The 15,422-nt window shown below is 35.4% G+C and overlaps 1 long non-coding RNA gene across 4 annotated transcripts in view; it reads left to right on the top strand.

The window, feature by feature from the left end:
* Positions 1-15,422, top strand: part of LOC132682723 (uncharacterized) — a 95,688-nt gene that overhangs the window by 65,332 nt on the left and 14,934 nt on the right. For all 4 annotated transcript variants that reach the window (XR_009611835.2, XR_009611833.2, XR_009611834.2 and 1 more), the window contains one exon: positions 5,485-5,727. This is a non-coding gene — a long non-coding RNA (uncharacterized LOC132682723). The remainder of the gene's footprint in view (positions 1-5,484; positions 5,728-15,422) is intronic.

Raw genomic sequence — 15,422 nt, 5'->3', positions numbered from 1 at the left:
GAAAGTAACACAGAGGGTCAAGGAAAAAAAAGAGGAATAAATTCCAAAAAAAAAAGTAAGATAAAACCTCAGAAAAAGATCTTACTGAAATGGGGCTAAGAATTTCAACAAAGAGACAGAAAATATACGAAAGTACCAAATAGAAATCACAGAGCTGAAGAACACAAACACTGAAATATTTAGGAGCTCAACAGCAGGCTCATTAAAGCAGAGGGAAGGATGAGTGAACTTAAAGACAAGGCAGTGGAATTCACCCAAACAAAATAGCAAAAGAAAAAGAAAAGAAAAAAGAGTAAAGCTAGCTTACGGAAATGATAGGACATCAAACAGATTAACATTCACATTATAGGAGTCCCAGATGGAAAGTGTGAGAGAAAGAGGCAGAAAATCTATTTAAAGAAATTATGGCTGAAAACTTCCCTTCCCTGGGGGAAGAACATACAGATCTAAGAATTCTAGAGAGTTCCAAAAAAGATGAACACAAGAACCCATACAAAGATACATTATAATTAAAATGTCAAAAGTCAAGGAGAGAATTTGTATTTATTTTTATTTTTTTAAAAATTTAATGTTTATTTTTGAGAGAGAGAGAGAGAGAGAGCAAGCAGGGGAAGGGCAAAGAGAGAAGGAGACATAGAATCTGAAGCAGGTTCCAGGCTCTGAGCTGTCAGCACAGAGCCCAACGAAGGGCTTGAACTCAGGAACTGTGAGATCATGACCAGAGCTAAAGTCAGATGCTTAACTGAGCTACTCAGAAACCCCAAGGAGAGAATTTTTAAAGTATCAAGAGAAAAACAACTTGTTATATACAAAGAACTACCATAATATTATTAACAGATTTTTCACCAGCAACTTTGCAGGCCAGAAGGGAGAGGCATGATATATTGTGCGTGCTGAAAGAAAAACTGCCAATAAAGAATACACTATGGGGAAAAATTATTCTTCATAACTGAAGGAAAGGTAAAGATTTCCCAGATAAGCAAGGCTAAAGGAGTTCATCACAACTAAACTGGCCTGAAAAAAATGTTAAATGGGTTTTTAAAGCTGAAATAAAGGGGTGAAAATTAGTTACAGGAAAATAATGGAAATATAAATCACACTGGTAAATTTAAGTATATAATAAAATTCAGAATTATCAAATGTTGAAATGGTGGTGGATTAATCACTTATAAATTTAACATGAGGGTTAAAAGACAAAAGTTGTAAAAAATAGCTCTAATTTGAATTTAAGGGAAGCACAAGATAAAAAGATGTACATTGTAACATCGAAAACAAAAGGTGGAGGGGGAGTAATAATGTAGAGCCTTAGAATGCATTTGAAATTATGTTGTTAGCAAATTAAAATAGACTGTTATAAATATAACTTGCTTTAGGTAAGGTCATAGTATCCAGAAAGTAAACCTATAATAAATACACAAATAATAAAGCAAAAGCAATCTAACCATACCACTCTAGAAAATATTCAAAACACAAAGAAAAATAGTAAGAGAAGAAAGGAACAGAGAAATTATAAAATAGCTAGAAAAAAATGAAGAAAATGGCAATCAATACATATTTATCAATAATTATTTTAATGTAAATGGACTACATTCTTCATTCAAAAGATATAGTGTGGTTGAATGGATAAAACACAACATCTATCTATATGCTGCCTACAATAGACCCACTTCAGATTTAGGACACACACACAGAATGAAGAGATGAAAAAAGATATTCCATGAAATTGGAAACCAAAAGCAGCTTGGGGTAGCTATACTTCTATCAGACAAAATAAACATTAAGTCAAACTGTAATAAGAGATAAAGAATCTCATTAAACAACAGGATATAACATTTGTAAATATTATGCACCTAACATAGAAGCACTTAAATATATAAAGCAAGTATTAACAGACCCAAAGGGAGAAATAGAAGGCAACACAAAAAAATAGGGGATTTTAATACCCTACTTTGACCAACAGATAGATTATCTAGACAGTAAACAATAAGAAACCATTGGCTTTAAGTAACATGTTAGACTGGAGACACTTAAGAGATACATACAGAACATTCAATCCAAGAGCAACAGAATATATATTATTCAAAACACAGATGGGATATTCTCCAGGATAGATCATATGTGAGGCCACAAATCTTAATAAAGTTAAGTTGATTGAAATCATATCAAGCATCCTTTCTGACCACAATGGTAAGAATTTAGAAATAAGTTACAAGAATAAAACTATAAAATTCACAAATATTTAGAGACTAAACAACATGCTGCAGAACCAATGAGTTCAAGAAAAAAAAGAAAAATCAAAAAATATCTTAAGACAAATGATAATAAAAATACAACATACCAAAACTTATGGGATGCAGCAAAAGTAGTTCTAAGAGGGTCATCCAAAGGGCAAACTGCCTACCTCAAGAAATAAGAAACTACTCAAATAACCTAATTTACACTTCAAGAAACTAGAAAAAAAAGAACAAAAGCCAAACTTATTAGAAGGATGGAAATAATGAAGATCAGAGTGGAAATAAATAAAATAGAGACAAAAAACAATAGAAAATATCCATGAAACTAAGAGCTGGCTTTTTAAAAATATAAACAAAATTGAAAAATCATTAGCTAGACTAAGAAATAAAGAAAAAGTGAAAGGGTAGAAATTACAACTGACACCACAGAAAAACATAGATTCATAAGAAGCTAATATGAATAACTATACAGCAGCAAATTTGACAACTTAGAGAAGAAATGGATAATTATGAGAAACATATAACCTGAATCCAGAAGAAATAGAAAATCGGAACATACTTATTACTAGTAAGGAGATCAAATCAGTAATCATAAATCTCCCAAAAGAAACCCACAAAAGTCTAGGACCCAATGACTTCACTGGCAAATTCTACCAAATATTTAAAAAATAATTAATGACAATCCTTCTCAAACACTTCTGCCCCCCCCAAAAAAGAAAGGAACGCTGCCACATTTTATAAATCCAATGTTATCCTGATACCAAAACCAGACAAAGACACAAGAAAATGGAAGCTGATAATAGTGATGAAATAGATGAAAAATCTAAGCAAAATATTAACAGACCAAATTCAATAATACATTTAACGGATCATACACTTATCTAATGAGATTTACCCCAGGCATGGAAGGATGGCTGAACATCTACTAATCAATCAATGTGATACACTACATTAAGAAAAGGAAGGATAAAATCATATAACCATCTCAAAATATACAGAAAAGGCATTTGAAAAAACTCAATATCTATTTATGATTAAAAAAAACTCTCAACAAAGTGGATATAGAGGGAATACACCTCAACAAAATAATGGTAATATATGAAAAACCCACAGCTAACATCATTCTCTATGGTAAAAAGCTGAAACCATTTCCTTTAAGATCAGGGATAAGAATGCCCGATATCACACTTTTATTCAACATAGTACTGATAGTCCTAGCCAAAGCAATTAGACAAGAACAAGAAATAAAATTCATCTAAATATGAAAGAAGTAAAACTGTCACTATTTGAATATTACATGATATTAATATACAGAAAACTCTAAAGACTCCACGCACACAAAAAAATTAAGAACTAAAATTAAGTGAAGTTGCAGGATACAATATCAATATACAAAAATCTGTTGCCTTTCTATTACTAATGAACTATCATATAAGAAAGATAAATTAAGAAAACAATCTTGTTTACAACTGCATCAAAAAGAATAAAATAACTGGAAATAAATTTAACCAATAAGTGAAAGTCCCGTGCCATAAAAACTATGGTTATGAAAGAAATTAGACACAAATAAATGGATAGACCTTTCATGTAATTGTGTTGGAAGAATATTGTTAAAATGTCCATACTACCCAAATCTGTCTACAGATTCAATGCAATTCCTATCAAATTCCAATGATATTTCTACACAGAAGTAGAATAATCCTAATATTTGTATGAAACTATAAAATATAGCTGAAGCAATCTTGATAAAGAAGAAAAGAGCTTGAGGCATCATGCTGTCTAATTTTAAACTATAGTACAAAGCTACAGTCATCAAAACAGTATGGTGTTGGAATAAAAATAGACCCATAAATCAATGGAACAGAAGAGAGCACAGAAATAAACCCATGCATATCTCATCAATTAATTTATGACAAAAAAAGTCAGGAACATACAATGGGGAAAGGACAGTCTAATAAATGATGTGGGAAAATGGGACTACCTCATGCAAAACAATAAAACTTGATCATTGCCTTATACCATACACAAAGAAATTAATCAAAAATGGATTAAAGACTTGAACATAAGAGTTGACACCATAAAACTCCTAGAAGGAAACATAGGTAGTGAACTTATTTACATCAAACTTGTGAAGAAATTCTGGATTTGAAATCAAAAGCAAAGGGAACAAATCTAAAAATAACAAGTAGAACAATATCAAACTAACATCTTCTGTGCATAATAAAAATGAAAAGATAACCTGCTGTATGGGAAAAATACTGCAAATCAAACATCTGATAAGGGTTAATATTTAAAAATATAAGAAGAACTCCCATAACTCAATAGCAAAAAGTAAATAATCCTATTTAAAAATGGGCAGAATCTGAATAGACATTTTCCAAAGAAAACATAGAAATGGCCAACAGGTACATAAAAAACTGCTCAACATTGCTAATCACCAGAGAAATACAGTTAAATATTATCTCATATCTTCTAGAATGACTATGGTCAAAAAAATCAAGAAATAACAAGTGTTGGAGAAGACATGGAGAAAAAGGACTCCTCAGTCACTGTTGGTGGGAATGTACATCATTGCACACACTGTGGGAAATAGTATGGGGGTTCCTCCAAGAAATTAAAAATAGAACTACCATACTATCCAACAATTCTACTTCTGCATACTTAACCAAAATGAACAAAAATTCTAACTCAAAAATATATATGCACTCCATATTTGTTACAGAATTATGTATAATATCCAAGATATGTAAGCAACCTAAGTATTTGTCAATGGATAAATGGATAAAGAAAATTCAGTATGGATATGAAATGAAATATATTTAGCAATAAAAATGATCTTGCCATTTGCAAAAACATGGAGAGAGCTTGATGACTTTGTATTAAATGAAATCACACAGTGAGAGAAATACCATATATCTCACTAATATATGGAGTCTAAAAACAAAACTGAGATCTTAGATACAGAGAACAGATACATGTTTGCCAGAAGTGGGGGGTTGGGGTTGAATGAAATTGGTGAAGGTACATGTTCAAAGGTACAAGCTTCCAGGTATAAAATAAGCCATCGGATTCAATGTACACTATGGTGACTATATTTAATAATATTGTACTGTATACTTGAAAGTTGCTAAGCCGGTAGATCTTTAAAAACAAGTACCTATGTATGGTGATGGATGTTACTTGATTTCAATAAGATGTCATTATGTTATATACCTGAAACTGATATAATGTAATGTCAATTATATCTTAGAAGAAGAAAAAGGAGGAGGAACAGAAAGAAGAAACCTGCCCTATTGGCCTCCATAAGGAAGGGAAAATGTGAAGCTGCAATGTTTTCTCTCTAGTCTCCTGTACTTGGTTTGAAAACAGGAGCGCTTTTTAATTCTAGTGTTCTTCCTCAAAGTGGATATGATGGGAAGAGATGAGTTGTGAGTATCCTCATGACTTCATCATTGTTTGCCAACAAGATTCTCATCACAGTGCAGTTGAAAAAGTAAGCCTAAATTCTGAAAATTTTTCTAACCACCTCTTCTAAAACAGATTCCTTTTTCTAACATAGTAGTTATGTCTCCAAAGCCCACAACTGTCAGGCTTCCTTCATATTTGCTCAAAGCCCTCACAGAAAATCATTTGCTACGTTATCTTACTTAGGAAAATATTTTCTAATACTAGAAACCCAATCATTCTTAAAGTCAATTTTACATACTAAGGCATATTAAAAACATTGTTATTATAATATCCCCAACACCTAGGTGAATACCTAGATTCTGAATACCTAGATCAATGTCTGCAAGATAGTAGACATTCGGTAAAGATTTTTCAGCACTTAAGGAATATTTAATTTTATTTTAAAACGTTGTCACTTGCTCTTCTGTTCTCATGCTCCTGGGTGAGATAATTTCGAAGGTAACTTGATTTCTAAGAATGTAAGGTCTACAGGGCATAGGGATTCCCATTCTTTCATTGCTGTAGCCCCAGTACTAAAAACCTTAATAAATGTTTAGACTTTAATAAATGTTCATTGGATGAAGTAGAAACATTTATATTAACATTTAATTTAGTTGTAAAATATAACAAATGTGCCAAAAAGAATATGACAATCATGTACCAAACTCTCAGCTATGCTCTCTTTTCTCCAATTTATTTGTTAAAATAAACAAAGTTTGACCACCTCTGCTCTTCCCTAGATTTACTTTTTTAAATTTCTGTGTAGCATATGTATGCTTTATATGTTTACAATAAATACATTATAATCAATATGTATTATTTTATATTTAAATTTATTTATATATGGAAATACTTTTTATTCTAGGAAGTTGAGGATTTTATTCTAAGATTGTAAGGCTATGACAGTATTTTAAAAATACTTTTAGTTTCTTTTTCCCATACTCTAAAGTTACTTATGTTCTTTAAAATCTCAGAAAAACTCAGCTTTAGGCCCATCCTGCATGTCTTTATTTCTCTTTTACCATTCTTTTTTGTCTAATATTAAAATTGGAATCATAAAAGGAAAAAAAGCAAAGATTCATAAGGGAAATATAGTGAAGAAAGGAAAAATGATCACATTTATATTTTGATCCTATCACAGGATCAGCTGAAGGCTCCTGACAGATATTTCATTTTAAGCTGATCCTCACTATCCACTAACCAGTGGTGCATATTGTGTATAATATTTGCATTTATTTGTTTATCAAATAGTTATCCTTAGTAGCTGTCCATAGTCTTAGGTGCTGCACTACAAATTAAGTATTCATCACTTAACAAGACAGGTTCCTTACCTCAGAGAGCTTACTATTCAATGGAGGGAAAAAAAGAACAAAAATATTGAAGAGTAAAATATAGATACATATATTGGATTATAGGTAATTCTGAGCTCACATGTGGTAAGAATAAAAGACATTGAGAATTACATGATTTTCCAGAGACAGTTGCCTTTAAGCAAAAGTTAAATGGGGCGCCTGGGTGGCGCAGTCGGTTAAGCGTCCGACTTCAGCCAGGTCACGATCTCGCGGTCCGTGAGTTCGAGCCCCGCGTCAGGCTCTGGGCTGATGGCTCGGAGCTTGGAGCCTGTTTCCGATTCTGTGTCTCCCTCTCTCTCTGCCCCTCCCCCGTTCATGCTCTGTCTCTCTCTGTCCCAAAAATAAATAAAAAAACGTTGAAAAAAAAAAATTAAAAAAAAAAAAAAAGTTAAGTAGGGGTGAAATAAATATAGCCAACATAGGGATTCAAAATCCAGAAAGAGCCTAGTACTCTCAAAGGGGCTAATAATTTCTATATACTAGTTACAAAGGGAAGAATGACCAAAAATACAGCTAAATAGACAAGATAGACCATAAAAGGCCATAGGAATATCTTTTATAGAAAACATTGATCAGTTTGGGATACTATATCAAATATGAGAGACTAGGTGGCTTAATCAACAATTTACTTCTGATAGATCTCGATGCTAAAAATCCCCAGATTAAGGGGCCAGCATATTCCATTCCTGGTGATAACCCTCTTCCTGGTTTGCAGATAACTGCCTTTTTACTATATGTTCGTACAGTGGAGAGAGAGCACTCTGTTCTCTTTATAAGGGCACTGTATTAAGGCCTCTCCAAAACCAAAAGTGCTAGCAGGTAATATTTTTCTACCCTCCTCTCCCAGCCTAGATAGCCAGTTCATAATGGACAACTCACATCTCATGGTAACTTGGTTGCCCGTGGTCACGCATTCAGTGTCTACCATGGTCCAGTAGCAAGCCAAGAACTGTTTCTTAAAAGGAGAGCATCTGCAAAAGATGGGGCTGGTCTTTGCTCCAAAATCCCAAGATCCTGCAGTATGATTCACTCTAAGTGCCTTCTAAAGACTTCGAACAGCATCTGTATCTGCCACTGACACTTCAGCATCATTGTATCTGCTAGATCGCATGTGAGTTTGCACAACAGCCTAGGCCTATTGCAGAGCCTTTTCTTGTTTGGCACCCCACTTAAAACGAACAGTTTCTTGGACCATTAAGTAAAACAGCCAGAGAACACACTGAAATAATGAACATGTTGCCTTCAAAATCCAAAAGGCCCCCTAAGCATTATACCTCTTTTTTAGTTGTAGGAGGGGCTAGATACAGCAACCTGTTCCTCTTAGAAAGCTTATCCTGACAGGTCTCACACCACCATGGACACATCATGAGAGTGTGCCTTAAAGCTGCAATGTTAAAACCAGAATTTCTTCTTAGTAAGCCCATATCTATAAATTTTTACTGATTCTACATTATGTTCCTTTTACACTATCCCAAATCCTTTTCATCCATTCCCATTTTTCCAAGATTTCTGCCAGTATAATTTAGAAAACCGTAGTTCTTTTAGCATATAGCACACCTCCTCGTAGGACACACTTTGTACCGCACTTTCAGGGACCTACTATCACTTGAGTCTAGCTATAGGGTTGTAGAAGCAAAAAGGAGTGGTGAGGGTGAATCCTGAGGAAAATCAGCATTGTCTTACAGGGTAGCTGCCTCAGAGGACACCATTAGTTTCCTCAGGCAGTATAAGGTTAATCTCTTCAGAAAGAGATAGAAAGGCCAAGACCACCATGGGTGGAGAGGGCAAATTCATTGGGAATGGATTCTGCTGCCACTGGAGGGGTTGAGAGGCCACTTCTGCTGAAGGTGGGGTGGCTAATTCCACCCACCTTTTCCACAGACAAAACTTATCAGAATTTAGGGGCTCCATTACCCATCTTTATGAGAGTTTTTCCACACATCCCGTTCCAATTTGTAGGAGCCCCATGATCTCCTAACCATTGCCCTCATTTTAACTGTAGACACCTTTAAAAGCTAAAAGTTCCACTTGTGATGTAGCCAGTCTCAACATGAGGCTCTGTGTTTGGTTTTCAGCAATTCCAACCCTGTTGTTTCAGGGCACATATAGAAGTTCTGGTGTCATTGAATCCCTGAGCTCATCCTTTTCTTTCACCATATTGTTCAGGGACATTAGGAGCTACCATAGTCACTAACTAGCTTTCAAAAAATGTGCAGAGGTATAATATACAGAATTACCTAGCTCCTGGTTTCTTGAGCAGAGTTGACACACAGTTTCACATTAGTTTCAGATGTACAACTTAGTGATTTGACAAGTATGTATATTATGCTAGGTTCAACATAAGTATAGCTACTGTCTCATTACATCACCATTACAATATCATTGACTGTATTCCTTATGTTCTATTTTTTATTCCCATGACTTACTGGGAGTCCTGGAACACCATAACTGGAAGCCTTTATCTCCCTCTCCCCTTTTACCTATTTTTGTTCAGACCTTCACCTCCCTCCCCTCTGGCTACTATCAGTTTGTAGTAATGTTCCGATTCTACTTTCTAATTTTTTTCAGATTTCATTTATGAGTGAACTCATATGGTATTGGTCTTAGTCTGACACATTTTACTTAGCATAATACCCTCTAGGTCCATCAATATTGTCTCAAATGTCATGATTTCATCATTTTTATGGCTGTGTAAATATTCCTCTGTGTGTGTGTGTGTGTGTGTGTGTGTGTGTGTGTGTGTTTATGTATCCTTGTCAATTCATCTACTGATGGACACTTAGGTTGCTTCCATATCTTGGCTACTGTAAATAATGCTGCAACAAACATAGGGGTTTATAAGTCTTTTTGAGTTAGTGTTTTAATTTTATTTGGGTAAATATCCAGTGGTGAAATCATTGGATCACATGGTTTTTCTATTTTTAACTTTTTGAGAACTCCCCATATTGTTTTCCAGAGTGGCTGCACCAATTTACGTTCTCCCCAATAGTTCATCCATGTTCCTTTTTCTCCACATCCTCACCAACACTTGTTTCTTGTCTTTCTTTTCATATTTATTTATTTTGAGGGGGAGGTGCAGAGGGAGAGGGAGAGAGAGAATTCCAAGCAGCTCAATGCTCACTGCAGAGCCCAAAACAGCTCAGTCCCACAATCATGTGATCATGACCTGAGCCAAAATTGAGAGTCAGATGCTTAGCCGACTGAACCTCCCAGGCACTCCTCTTGTCTTTTTTATGTTAGCTATTCTGATAGGTGTGAGGTGAGATCTCCTTGTGTTCAACTGCATTTCCCTGATGAGTGATGTTGAGCATCTTTTCCTGTGTCTGCTGACCATTTATATGTCCTCTATAGGTCTTCTTTGAAAAAATGTCCTTTGCCCATTTTTAAATTAGATTATTATTTTTGTGTGTGTGATGTTGAGTGATATAAGTTCTTTATATATTTTGGGTAACAATCCCTTATCACATCTATCCTTCTCCCATTCAGTAGGTTGTCTTTTTTTTTTACAATTTCCTTTGCTGTGGAAATGTTTATTTTTATGTAGTAAATAGTTTATTTTTCCTTTTTTTCCCTCGCCTTAGGAGACATATGTAGAAAACTGTTGCTATAGTCAATGTCAGAGAAATTACTGCCTGTGTTCTTGTCTAGAATTTTTATTTCAGGTCCAAAATTTAGGTCTTTAATCCGTTTAGTTTATTATTATGCATGGTGTTAGCAAGTTGTCCAAATTCATTCTTTTACATGTATCTATCCAGTGCAGCACCATTTAAGAGGCTATCTCTTTCTCATTGTATATTCTTGCCTCCTTTGTAATAGTTCTTTGTTTCTTTTAAGTGGTAGATTAGGACTATCTAATTTGTGTATCTCTATAAACAGTTCACATCATGGAAAATCAGTGCTCTCTTTACTACTAGTAATAGTGTCTGTAGAGTTTTTAAATCTAATCAGAGAGCCAATTCCAGAAACCTCGGAACCAATTTTAAAAAACTCACTCTTAAAATTTTGTTTCTCTTGATTCATTCTCAGTACCAAAATATCTATATTAGAGTTCTTTAGATAAAGAGGGCCAATAATTATACATATTCACAAACATATATGTAAATATATTTATACAGTTATTTGAAGTGTTTTATTATGAGGAATTGGCTCACATAATTATGGAGTTTGAGAAATCCCACAATATGCCATCCACACACCTGAAACCCAAGAAAGCCATGATGTCAGGATAAGTACAAAGGCCTGAGAACCAACAGAGCCAATGATGTAGATTGCAGTCTAGTTGTGATGATCTTAGAACCAGAAGTACCAAGAGAAAAAGACTGACATTCCTCTCAAGTAGTCAGGCAAGAAGGGCTGAAATCTACCTTCCTCTGCCTGTTTGTTCTATTCAGGCCCTCAAAAGGTTGGAGAATGCCCACTCACACTGGGGAGGGAAACTGCTTTACTGAGTGTACCAATTCACATACTAATTTCATCCAGAATCACTCTCACAGATACATGCAGAAATAATATTTAGCCAAATATCTGAGCGTGTAAGATCCATTAGAGTTGATACACAAAATTAGCCATTATAGGCACTAATCTTATCATCCTCACCAAACCCTATTACATCCCAAAGGCCCGTCCTCTAAATATCATAACATTGGGGATTAGGCAAATATCATAATCATTTGCCATAATGATTAGGGAGAAAGTAACCCAAATACTCAGTTAATAGCAAATATCATCAGATGGACATGTTAGAAAATCTGTGTTGCAAATCTGAGCAGAACAACCTGGAGGAAATTATCTGCCTAGAGTAGTGATAAATAAGATCAACATAAATATATTCACAACAAGTATAGGAGGTATAACTGACAATTCTTGGTGATTAATTAGATTTGGAAGAAGATGGAATTAAATATGACCCAGGTGTATGGTGCTGAGGGCATATTGTGAGGCATCATGAATAATATATTAAAGAGTATTAAGCTCCCTCACATTTTCTCCATACTTCTTCCTTAAAAGTTGTGAGAACTTGTGAGTGGAGGGAGTCTTTATGCTGAATGTTCAGTTCTCTCCCAAAGATCTTGGTTCCGTTTATTTTCTTAACTTTATTGGTGTTTTGCCTCTATGTGTTAACATACCAAACAATATTTTGAGATAATAAGCAACCAGAAAAGTATCTTTTCTCCCAGAAGAGACCATTCAGCAAGAAATAGCAGGTCAAAGGGAAACACACAACGAAACAAAAAAGTGTAATAAAAGTATTCATAGTTTTCAAAATCTAACTATTTTTCAATAGCTTTCTCACAGAGAAAAACGTAGACTTAGTCCCCTGGGATCATCTATATTTATGAAATAAATATTTAAGAAAAAATAAAACACAGTAAAATTACTGAGCACCTGCTTTGTGTCGAAAACTTTCTTTAATCAACAATGTCAACTTCTGTATCCATAAGACCCTATAAGTTGTTTCTATTTTAAAGATAAAACAAACAAGGTTGGTAGAATTTATGTAATTTATCTAAATCCATGGAACAGATGGTGTTAGAATTCAAATATAAGTTTTCCTCTGCCTTAAACATCAGAGAGTAAAATTTTCATAAATATTATTTTAAAATGTGATTTTAAGTTCTAACCCCCTCAGGTGTCAAAATTTAATCTCTAAAGAAATTAAATTTCTACATTTAAAAGTTTGGAACATAAGTAATAATACACCAAGACAGAAATGATGACAAAGCCTCAGTAAAATTTTTGTAAGGATATTGCTGCAGGTTAAAGCTATTTAAAATAAGTATAATATATAAGCAGTTCCAAAACGTATATTAAATAATAAATTTAATTTGAATAATATCAACAAATAGCCTATTTAGTTTAATTTGATAAATTTAAGTTATATTAAGTTATGTATTAAATATCTTTGTTCCTGGACTGATGAAGATGGCAGAGTAAAAGGAACCTGAGTCCATCTTGCATAGACACACCAAGATAACAACTACATGTATACAACTAACTGAAAATGATCCACAGACTGGCAGAATAGACCTTCTACAGTTAATCCTAGATAATAGGCCACACCAAAAAGGGAAGGGCAGAGACAAGGATAGGAAACAAACCCCCAGCAATACTAACCACAACTGGGAGGAATACACTAAGAACAAATAAGAGGATCAGATTCCATACCGGGCACCCCAGACACTGGGGACACACACTGGGAAGATAAGTCCCCATAATATTTGGCTTGAAAAACCAGTGAGGCTTAATTTCATGAGCTCTTAAAATCAGTCAGGTTCAACTCCTGGTACTTTAAAAACCGGTGGGCTTAGCTCCAGGAGAGCCAGAGAGCAATAAGAAAGTCCTTCCCTTAAAGAGCCAGCATAATAAATAACCTGGCCAAGATACAACATAGAGGCAGCAGTTTGAAAAGCACCCAGGGTATATACCTGAAGGGGAATTATTACTCATCTCAGAACATGTGCTAGACGGGCTGAGATCTTTAGTAGGAGACATCAAAAACAAAAGTTCTGGCAGGTGCTATTTCTCTTCCCCTCCCCAAGCCTAGATAGCTGGACATTTGCAAGAACCAGCATTAACACTCTCCACCTGTCCTGACAGCATCATGTGCCCCACCCCTCACCTAATGCTGTGGTCCAGCCCCGTCCAACCTGTTGGACCCCCATGGAGCCCCCATGGCCATTTCTCCAAAGTGGCTCCCATTCCTATACACCCTACTAGAAGCTCTGGCATGGACCAATGCCAGTCCAAAGTTACTCCTTCCCTAGGGAGAGGGGGAGATGATCCCACATCACAGTGTGCCCACAGTACCAGGAGCTGAGCCACTTAGCTGGTCATGCAGAGAGAAGGCCCTGCCATTAGACGCGCACACAGTTGCACCAGAAAGACTGGGTGCTGACATCTAATCTTATTGCTAGCCCCATCTACAATGAAAGCCTCTCAGATGGCAGCTCAGGGACAGCATTCTGCCTTTCAGAATGTCACAGCTACAGCAAAGTAAGTGTAGAGAGCTATCCTGATTTTTTTTTAAATTTTTTAATGTTTATTTATTTTGAAGGAAAGTGAGACAGAGCGTGGGCAGGGGAGGGGCAGAGTAGAGAGGGAGAGACAGAATCTGAAGCAGGTTCCAGGCTCTGAGCTGTCAGCCCAGAGCCCGATGCGGGATTCAAACTCATGAACCATGAGATCATGACCTGAACTGAAGTTGGATGCTTAACCGACTGAACCACCCAGGCGCCCCTTGATTTCTGACACCACCCACCTACCAGTCTGCAGTGGCTTCACATAAGCCCCTCAACAGTGCAGGAACCAAATCCTGTCAGGCATGCCCACAGCAGGAAAACTGGGACAATGCAGCTGACTGGTTGGAGGGCAAACTCTGCTTATCCACAATAGTAGGGCACACACAACCATATAGCAAATACCCCTGCAGTACCAGGTTCTAGTGAACAGGGCACATTGCACTACAGAGCACCACTGGATTCTTCTTTACAAGGCCAATACGTTTAAGACCAGGAGATATAACTGACCTCCTTAATACACAGAAACAAAAACAGACAAACTTAAGAGACAGAGGAAAATGTCCCAAATTAAAGAACAGGGAAAAATCACATTAAGAGAGCTAAATAAAACAGAAATAAGCAATGTGTTTGGTAAAGAATTCAAAATGGTCATACAGATACTCACTAGTTTTGAGATACCAGTGGAGGATCTCAGTGAAACCTTCAACAAAGAGGTAGAAAATATAAAAATGAAATAGAGGCAAAGAACACATTAACTAAAATAAAAAATACACTAGGGGGAATCAATAGCAGATTACACTATGAGAAGAATGGACCAGTGATCTGGAAGACAAAGTAATGGAAAGCAATAAAGGTGAACAGCAAAAAGAAGAATAAAAATGCAAATAGGTTAAAGGAATTCAACATGTAATCAAGAGTAATAACATTTGTGTTTACAGGTAATCCAGAAGGAAAAGAGACAGAGAAGGGGGCAAAAAACTGATTTGAAGAAATAATAGCTGAAAACTTCTCTGATCTGTGGAAAGAAACAGACATCCAGATCCAGGAATTTCAGAAAACCCCTAACAAGTTGAACCCAAGGAGGTCCACACCAGGACGCTTAAATCATTAAAATGATTAATCATTAAATGACGAAAAGTAGTGATAAAGACAAATTTTAAGAGTAGCAAGAGAAAACAGTATCATATAAGGGAAAGCTGAAAAGGCCATCAGCTGATTTTTCAGCAGAAACTTTGAAGGGATGATACTTGCAAGGTATTGTTGGGGAAAAAAATCTATAATCAAGAATACTCTACCCAGTGAGGCTATCATTCATAAAAGGAGAGATAATCAGTTTCCAAGACAAAAGTAAAAGGAGTTAATCATAACTA

Source organism: Panthera onca, chromosome C2 (assembly GCF_046562875.1).
Source record: "Panthera onca isolate mPanOnc1 chromosome C2, mPanOnc1 haplotype 2, whole genome shotgun sequence".
In the NCBI taxonomy this organism is placed as follows: domain Eukaryota; kingdom Metazoa; phylum Chordata; class Mammalia; order Carnivora; family Felidae; genus Panthera; species Panthera onca.
Note: the sequence above shows the minus strand (reverse complement) of the source record. Positions and strands in the feature narration are given on the sequence as shown.